This window comes from Juglans microcarpa x Juglans regia, chromosome 2D (genome assembly GCF_004785595.1).
Source record: "Juglans microcarpa x Juglans regia isolate MS1-56 chromosome 2D, Jm3101_v1.0, whole genome shotgun sequence".
In the NCBI taxonomy this organism is placed as follows: domain Eukaryota; kingdom Viridiplantae; phylum Streptophyta; class Magnoliopsida; order Fagales; family Juglandaceae; genus Juglans; species Juglans microcarpa x Juglans regia.
Genome location: NC_054596.1, coordinates 21062481 through 21071482, shown reverse-complemented (window position 1 = coordinate 21071482; position 9002 = coordinate 21062481). Strand labels below are relative to the sequence as shown.

At 37.3% G+C, this 9002-nt stretch overlaps 1 pseudogene; it reads right to left on the bottom strand.

Moving 5' to 3' along the window:
- Positions 1-397: 397 nt before the first annotated feature.
- LOC121251255 lies at positions 398-8690 on the bottom strand (annotated as a pseudogene).
- Positions 8691-9002: the final 312 nt, after the last annotated feature.

Below are 9002 nucleotides of genomic sequence, written 5' to 3'. Positions count from 1 at the left end.
TTCTTAATTAAGCTGCTGTTACAATGGCCTTAAACAGTGTTTACACTTCCAGATGCATATGCAATGTCGATGAGCTTATCCAAACCTAGAAGTGTTTGACATGGTTTCCACTTGGATTTGGGGTTCACAATTTGCTTATTTTCTTTTCATGTGTGCCATGTTTTTGATGCTTTGCGCTTGTCTTCTCTCTGTTTGTCCCCGGACACCTGCATTGCTCTCTTAGCCATTTTTTCCACCAAGTTCATGTCTGATGCCCATCGGTGTAACGTTCTAAATCCAGGTATGGAGGTAGGTTAAGCTAAGTGAATGGAGATGACAAAATAACACATGAAAAAGTATAAGTTTCCTGTCCCAGGTCAAGCTAATTATAAGCAAATACAGATGACAAAACGAGAGCTTTTATGAATAATTACCTTTTAATCAATGAACACTTTTTCGTTATCAAGTTGCAGGCATGAATGTGTAGGTGCCATCTTACTAATCTGGACACTAACATACACCATATGCATTGTTTTTAAAGTAATCGCACACAGGAGTTGAAAGAGTAATTGAAAGAGGTTATGGTGCTTATTCCCATGCTAAAATGAAATTTAGACGAACCATTAGCATATGCCTTATAGGCAATCTATTTTTCAAAGTATCGGATTTATTGTTGTAGCTCAGGGTAGAGTATCCTCATCAGGCACTATGCTTGTCGAGGAAGGTGATGATGAGGTGATTCACCTGCTGCGGAAGTTGTTCATGAACAAAATGGTTCCCTTCAGTTACGAATGTGATTTCTAAATCAGGTACATTCTGCTTCATGGCCCCAACCCTTATACAGTCCTCTATCCTGGACATTTCCAGACATAGTCCTTCTCACCCATAATTAGCAGCGATGGAGCTTTGACTTTTGGATCAGTTATACCATAGCCATCGCTCAAGCATCTGCACCAAATTAAGGAATAACAAGGAAAAAAATGTCTGAATGTCAATAGTTTTGGGAAATTTTGTCGGTTTTATCAAAATCAAATAAGGTTAGGTTGTTTGGTTTTATTTTGTCGGTTTCCTTTCTCTCTTGTTTATAGAAATTAACAAACGAGGCCTTAACAGTGCCTAACTACTTGGGTGGACTTTCTTTACCTGTATGGAACCTGCAATGCAAATCGAAATCCAGATTTCTCATATAAGGATGCATAGACTGAGAGATCTTCCTCGGAGAACCATGGTGGAAGAGGTGGAGATGGGTCATACAAGTCCATGATTTCTTGATCCTTGGCTGCTACAGGTACCTCACTTCCCGAGAAGAGTGTAAATGTTCCTTATCACTGTCTTCACATCAAACCGGCCAAAGTCCGCTTCTGCCCTCCCTGGCTCCTGGTATTATTTATATGAATTGGCAATGAATACGGTCAATATGACAGTATTCATAGCACTTATGAGTTTAAGGATGTATTCTAGAATATTATAACTAGAGTTCGTTCCAAGACCTTCCATGTTAAGGTCTAAATTATTACATATACCTGCCACCTTGATACATAGAAGCCTTCAGGAAGGAGATGATTCTTGAATTCAGCAGTACCAGGCACTATGAAAGGAACACTTCGATTTGTATTCGCAATTTATCTCAATTGATTTTAATTTATTTTATTACTATTCATTAATTTTAACTCATAAATTTTATTACTATTTATAATTCATTTTATTATTATTTATAATTTATTTTAACTCATCTTCAAATTCAAACCACACGTGTTATAATGCCTGTCATCCTTTGTGGGTGGACAGCTGCTAATAGGTATGTCGGCATCGCTCCGAAGTCCTTCCCACAATAAAAGCCTGCCAAGCTTCTGAATTCATTTTCTTATTTTTACTTGTTATTTCTAAAAGAATTATGAATGAATTCAATCTAGATGGAAAGCGAGATTGACAAAACGAGTCAGAAACCCAAGTTTCTTAGGTGATGACAAAATGTCCCAAGTTACTAGATGTTTTCAATCTGTCTCTCAAGTCTTGCATACACGGTAAAGTGGCTCTATGGGACATTTTGGCAGTCACATCTTACCCTCAATTATGGACCTCACAAGGTTCACTGATAAGCTCCCATTTGAGGTCAATTCCATCGGTGAATGTGCATTTTGTCAATAGGAATAATGCACCACAATTGACAAAATGAAGCCTGAGTTGAATTTTAAAACGATTTGGCAGCATATGATTGTGACGTTGCTTGGAATGATTTATTTGCTGCTACGAACAAAAAGAAAACAAATAAAATGATATCTTCCTCTGATTTCAAGAATGGATAATACTTTCAGAAACTCTATAGTACAGGAGGATTGGTGGATTTGACTAGGATTGTTGTTGTTGTTTAAAGACTCGCTTACTAGTGAAACGGCGCAGTAAGCAGGTATGGATGGGTTGATCAGCAGAAATTCATTCACCATTACCAAGGCATATGACTCGACTATTAAGAGCATTAATATTAATCTATGTATATGTACATATAAAATTACCTCTTTTACGTAACCACTTTGCCATTCAAATAAAATTTTCACATTAACTTATGCATATTTGAGACAAAATAATAAGAAAATATTATTATTAATTTTTTGCTAAAATCAATTTTTTTATATATATTTTACAATTAACATCCACTATATACATTTGATATTAATAATACAAATGTAATAATAAAAAATTATATTTTTTTATATATTATATTAAAAATATAATAAAATGAAAAAAGAAAATATAATATATTATAATAATAAAATGAATGTGCACGTGAATGTTTGTTGTGTTGTTGAAGGAGGGAGAGGGAGAAAAAGAAAGGATTGTGAGAGAGAGAGTGTGAGAAGAGAGAAATAATCATTAAAATATGTTTTGTAGAGTGAATAGTAGTTATCCAAATTTAGATAAGCACTGTTCATAGCTAATTAAATATTTAGATATGTATAAGCCAATGTAGAGGATTTTAAGGTCATATTATGCAAATATGACTTTGCATATACATATGCATAGACCAATGTGAATGCTCTATCAAGGAAGTTTGTCACGGGTGGCTAGGGCAATAGATGCGGGAAGACATTGGATATTCACAGTGAAGAAGAGACGACATGATATTGGGGCTGGGTTGCATGGGCTTTAGTATCAGGCTTTGAGGAGTAGAAGCAGACTATCAAATAAGCTTGTATAAGTCAGTAAGCCCATTATGGGTCCATTAGATACATTAGCTACATTAGCATATAGATGAATAAAAAGGGACTCAGTATGTACATTTTAATCATTGAAGAATACAAATACAATTTGGACACTTTCTCTCTCTATTCTCTCTCTCTTTTTCTTGATTCTAGATCTTCTCTGGAGCGTGTGACAGTTGGTATCAGAGACTCTCGATCAGTCTCTCTTTTTTCTTCAACATGGCAGAAGGAACACGCTTAAATTAGCTTCAAGATTCATTCTCTACATTCAAGAAATCTGTTGAATCTCACCCAAAGGCTTTGGAAATGGAGGTTGGATCTTTGAAACGTTTGTTCGACACTCAGCAGAGAACTTTGGAGTCCTTAGTCATGCAGTTAAAAGGATTAACTACAGAAATACAAAGAGTTAATCACAACAAAAATGTGGACATATCTTCAGTAGAAAGTCACAGTGAAGATCATCAAAATCTAGAAGTTGTTCATGGGAGTCATACCAGGTATGTGAAGCTCGATTTTCCTACCTTCAATGGGGAGGATCTAGCAGGATGGTTGTACAAAGTTAATCATTTCTTGGCTTACCATAATACAATACCTCAACAAAAATTATCTTTATTATCTTTTCACATGGAGGGCAGGGCCCTTATCTGGTTTCAAGATTTGGAGGAATCTGGTTTCTTGACGGATTGTGATGTATTTGTTAAAGCCTTGTTGATGAGGTTTGGGGCTAATTCTTATGATGATCCTATGGAGGCCTTAACAAGGCTAACACAAACTAATTCAGTGGAGGGGTATAAAGAGAAGTTTGAGGTTTTGTCTAATCGATAGAGAGGGCTGTCAGAAAGTTACAAACTAAGTTGTTTCTTGAGTGGTCTTAAAGATGAAAAAAGACTATCAGTTAGGATGTTCAGTCCTACATCACTTTTGACTGCCTATGGGCTTGCCAAGATACAAGAGGAGCATGTGCAAGTCAGTAAGAAGTTTTCAAGAAGTCATGGGAGTTTTAACTCTAATGTGGGAGCCAGAGGTGCATGGGGTTCTAGTGTTGACACGAGCAAGAACCTTGGAAGTGACAATAGTAGAAATTCTGGAATGACTAGTTTACCAGTCTAGAAAATTTCTCAATCTTAGATGAAAGATAGAAGAGAAAAAGGTCTTTGTTACTATTGTGAATCAAAATGGATTTCTGGCCATAAGTGTAGAAGTCCAAAATTGTTCTTGATTGAAGAAATTGTGGATAAATATCCTGAAGTTCTAAATGCTGAAGGGAAGGAAGAAAATAATTCTGTGTGTTATGGAGAATGAAGGGAAACCTGAGAATTAAGGTAAGAATTGGTAAGAATTGGGTGGTGATCTTAATTGACACTGGTAGTACCCACAACTTTGTGGATCCATCAGTGGTGGATAAGGTGCAGTTTAAGTTGAATAAAAATGATAAAGTAAAGGTGAATGTTGCTAATGGAGAGAAAATTGTAAGTGAGGGAAGCTGTTCTACAGTTCCCATGTTAATACAGGAACAATGTTCACTATGGATGCATTTGTTTTAGTATTGGCTGACTGTGATGTTTTGGGAATACAATGGTTGCAAACATTGGGCAACATATTGTGAAATTTTAAAGAATTGACTATGCAATTTTTCCACTTAGGCAAACAGATTGTGTTGAAGGGAATGAACCAGTTCAAATTAGTGGAAGAGTCTTCCAGTTTTAAGATGGGAAAGTTGGAGAAAAAACGGATAGTGTTGCAGTTGATAGAGGGGCAACTAGAAGTGGAAAAGCTTTCTCAAGCTATTCAGGAGCTTTTGTCTACTTACAAGGAGATTTTTGCTGAGCCTAAAGGGCTACCTCCTAACAGATCTCATGATCATTCTATCTATCTTAAACCTGAGTCAAAGGCTATATCAATTAGGCCTTATCGTTATCCATATTTTCAAAAAGAAGAAATTGAAAAGATTGTCAAGGAATTGCTGCAAACCAGAGTAATACGGCCAAGCCAGAGTCTTTATTCATCTCCAGTTTTACTTGTGAGGAAGGCGGATGGAAGCTGGAGAATGTACATTGATTATCGTGCTTTGAATAGCGATCAGTGGTAAAAGATAAGTTTCCTATTCCAGTTGTGGAAGAATTACTTGATGAATTGTGTGGTTCAAAAGTTTATTCTAAACTAAATTTACGATCTGGTTACCACTAGATTCGTGTAAGGGATGAAGATATCCCTAAAATAGCTTTTAGGACTCATGAGGGTCATTACGAATTTTTAGTCATGCCTTTTGGCTTGACTAATGCAACCTCTACATTTCAGTCCTTGATGAATTATGTTTTTAAGCCCTATTTGAGGAAGTTTATTCTAGTATTTTTTTTATAATATTCTAGTGTATAGTAAAACTGAGGCTGAGCATGTGCAACATTTGAAGATTACACTAGATATTTTGAAGGAAAACCAGTTATTTGCCAAGAGGAGTAAGTGCATACTTTGTTGTGCTGAGGTGGATTATTTGGGGCACTTGGTGTCTATGAATGGTGTAAGGGCAAATCCAGCTAAGCTACAAGCTACGGTTGATTGGCCAGCCCCTGCTTCCATTAAGTCTTGGAGAGGCTTTTTGGGTTTAACTGGCTATTACAGGAAATTTATTAGGGGATATGGGAGTATTACTGCTCCTCTTACTGCTTTACTCAAGAAAAACAACTTTGCATGGTCAATTGAAGCACAAGAAGCTTTTGAGAAATTGAAAGTGGCAGTGACTCAACCACCAGTTTTGGCCCTTCCTAATTTTTCTAAAGAGTTTGTTATTGAATGTGATGCTTTGGGTATAAGGATTGGGGTTGTTTTGATGCAGGAATCCAGACCAGTGGCATTTTTCAGCCAAGCTTTGAAGGGTAGAGCCCTAGCTCTATCTACCTATGAGAAGTAATAACTAGCCCTAGTGTCAGTAGTTCAAAGATGGAGGCCTTATCTACTAGGCCAGTCCTTTGTTATTAAGACTGATCATCAAAGCCTGAAGTACCTTTTGGAGCAAAGGGTGGGCACCCCTATGCAACAAAGGTGAATTACTAAACTTCTAGGTTATGATTTTATTGTTGAATAGAAGAAATGAGTGAATAATAGAGTGGTAGATGCACTCTCAAGGCAATGTGAAAAATCAATTTCCTTGTTTCTCATCTCATTTCCTACTGTGAGTTGTGTGACTGAACTCAAGAAGAGCTATTCTAGAGACAAGGATCTACAAGAGTTGCTTAGGAGGGTGACTGATTGCCAAGTTTCTTCTTTAAGTTTTCTATGAGAGGAGACTTACTGTTCTATAAAGGTAGACTTTACCTACCCAAGGATCCTATGTTCATCCTTAAGATTTTGCAATTGCTACATAGCAGTGCAGAAGGGGAACATTTTGGTGTGGATAAAACATTGTACGATTTTTTTTTTTGGCTAGGGCTCAAGAAGGTTGTTAAGGAGTTTGTGAAGAGTTGTGATATTTGTCAAAGGGTCAAAGTGGAACAAGCTTTACCTAATGGGCTGTTACAACCCTTGCCTATTCCAAATTTATCATGGACAGATATCTCAATGGATTTTATTGAAGGCCTGCTAGTTTCTGAAGGTCACTTAGTTTTGTGGGTGGTAGTTGATAGATTAACTAAATACAACCATTTTGTGTCTTTGTATCATCCTTACACGGCTAAGACAATTGCCAAATTATTCTTACAAAATATCTTCAGGTTACATGGCTTCCCTAAGTCTATTGTTTCAGATAGAGACCCTGTGTTTACTAGCACATTTTGGAGAGAGCTTTTTTAAGCTTCATGATGTCCAGTTATGTCATAGCACTGCCTATCATCCACAAATGGATGGACAGTCTAAGGCTGTGAACAAAACATTAGAAAACTATCTGAGATGCTTTGTTGGGGATCGCCTGAAGGATTGGGTGTAATGGATACCACAAGCAGAATATTGGTGTAATACCTCAATGCATGCATCCACGAAGATGTCTCCATTCCAAGCTTTGTATGGGGTTCCACCTCCACGGCTTATGTCTTACATGCCAGGGACCACTCGTGTGGCTGAAGTCGATCAACAGCTATTAGATCGAGATCAGATGCTCCGTTTGTTGAAGGATAACCTGCTTCGAGCCTAAAATCGAATGAAGAAGTTTGTCGATCTTAAAGGGAAAGAACATATTTTTTTTCTGAAGGGGATTTTATTTACCTAAGGTTGCAACCTTATAGACAGTCTTTGGTGGCTTAGCGTTGATACTTAAAGTTGGCTCTGAGATTTTACTGACCTTTTTGAGTACTTTAGAAGATTGGAACCGTCGCTCATCGTTTGGACCTTCCAACTTTATCTCAAGTTCACCTAGTATTTCATGTGTCCCAACTGAAGCGCAAGTTAGGCTTGTCTGTGATAGTTCTCCCTCAGTTACCTCCCGTAGACGTATCGGGCATCATAAAGCCAAAACCGGCGGAGATCCTTAATCGAAGACTTGGGAAACATAATAATCGGGTTGTTGTCGACGTGTTGGTCAGATGGCAAGGTCAGGCGGCGGAAGATTCCACTTGGGAGGAGTTTCAATTGCTGACGGCGGCCTACCCACACCTTGTGGGCAAGGTGTTTTGTGAAGGGGTAATGTCACGAGCGGCTAGGGTAAATGATACAGGAAGACATTGGACATTTAGAGTGAAGAAGAGACGGCATGATATTGGGGCTGGGTTGCATGGGCTTTAGTATTGGGCTTAATTGCACGGGCCTTGAGGAGTAGAAGCAGACTATCGAATAAGCTTGTATAAGTCAGTAAGCCCATTATGGGCCCATTAGATACATTAGCTACATTAACATACGAATGTAGAAAAAGGGACTCAGTATGTACATTTTAATCATTGAAGAATACATATACAATTTGGACACTTTCTCTCTCTCTAAATTCTCTCTCTATTCTCTGTCTCTTCTTATTGATTCTAGAATCTTCTTTGGAGTGTGTGACAAAGTTGCTTTCCTGTTTTTGAATCAGATATTCAAGCAGTAGTTTACCAGGGAAGTGAAATGAATGGCTCAATATTACCTTATTGATTCCCATGAGAGTTAAGAAGGCTAATAACATCATCAACAAGGTATTTGAAAGTAGCATTTTCTGGCTCAGGTGGCTGTTCAAACAATCCATAGCCCCTGAAATCTATGGATATTGCTCGGTAACCAGCGTTTGCAGCAGCAATCATCTGGTGCCTCCACATGTACCATATTTCAGGGAACCCATGCAAGAACATCACCGCCTTTTCACCTTCCAAAAACCATTCATGATCATCATCATAGAAAGCAGAAAATCAAAATTGAACTAAGTGAAACATATATAAGCATATGGGTCATACCGGTGACATTAATTTGGGCTACACGAAGCTTGCGTCCTCTTACTTCTACATGGCTGTGCTGGATCTTTTCCATTTTTTCTTAGGGATGAGAGATGCGTGGATGGAATGACTTAAGTAAGAGTACTATAATTCTAGTTTAACTGTAGGGATGTTGGATATAATTGATCCCTATTTATAGAAAAGTACCTAGAGATTATATGAGGTAAATTATCTTTAAAAATTAAATCTCTTGATTTAATAATTATGACATCAAATCAGATAATAATCAATTAAATAAATGTAGTTCTAATAGTCTTTCTCCCTCATTCTCTTATATATATATATTTCAATTTTTATTATATTTTATATTTTCTATTATGGTATCAAAGTACTTGGCTAACGCCAGGCTCGATCCTGTGTGCTTTTTTTTTCTCTCTAAAGTCTTCTGCTACCTTTACTTCTCACAAGATTTTTATCTTCATTCAATCGTGTCGTC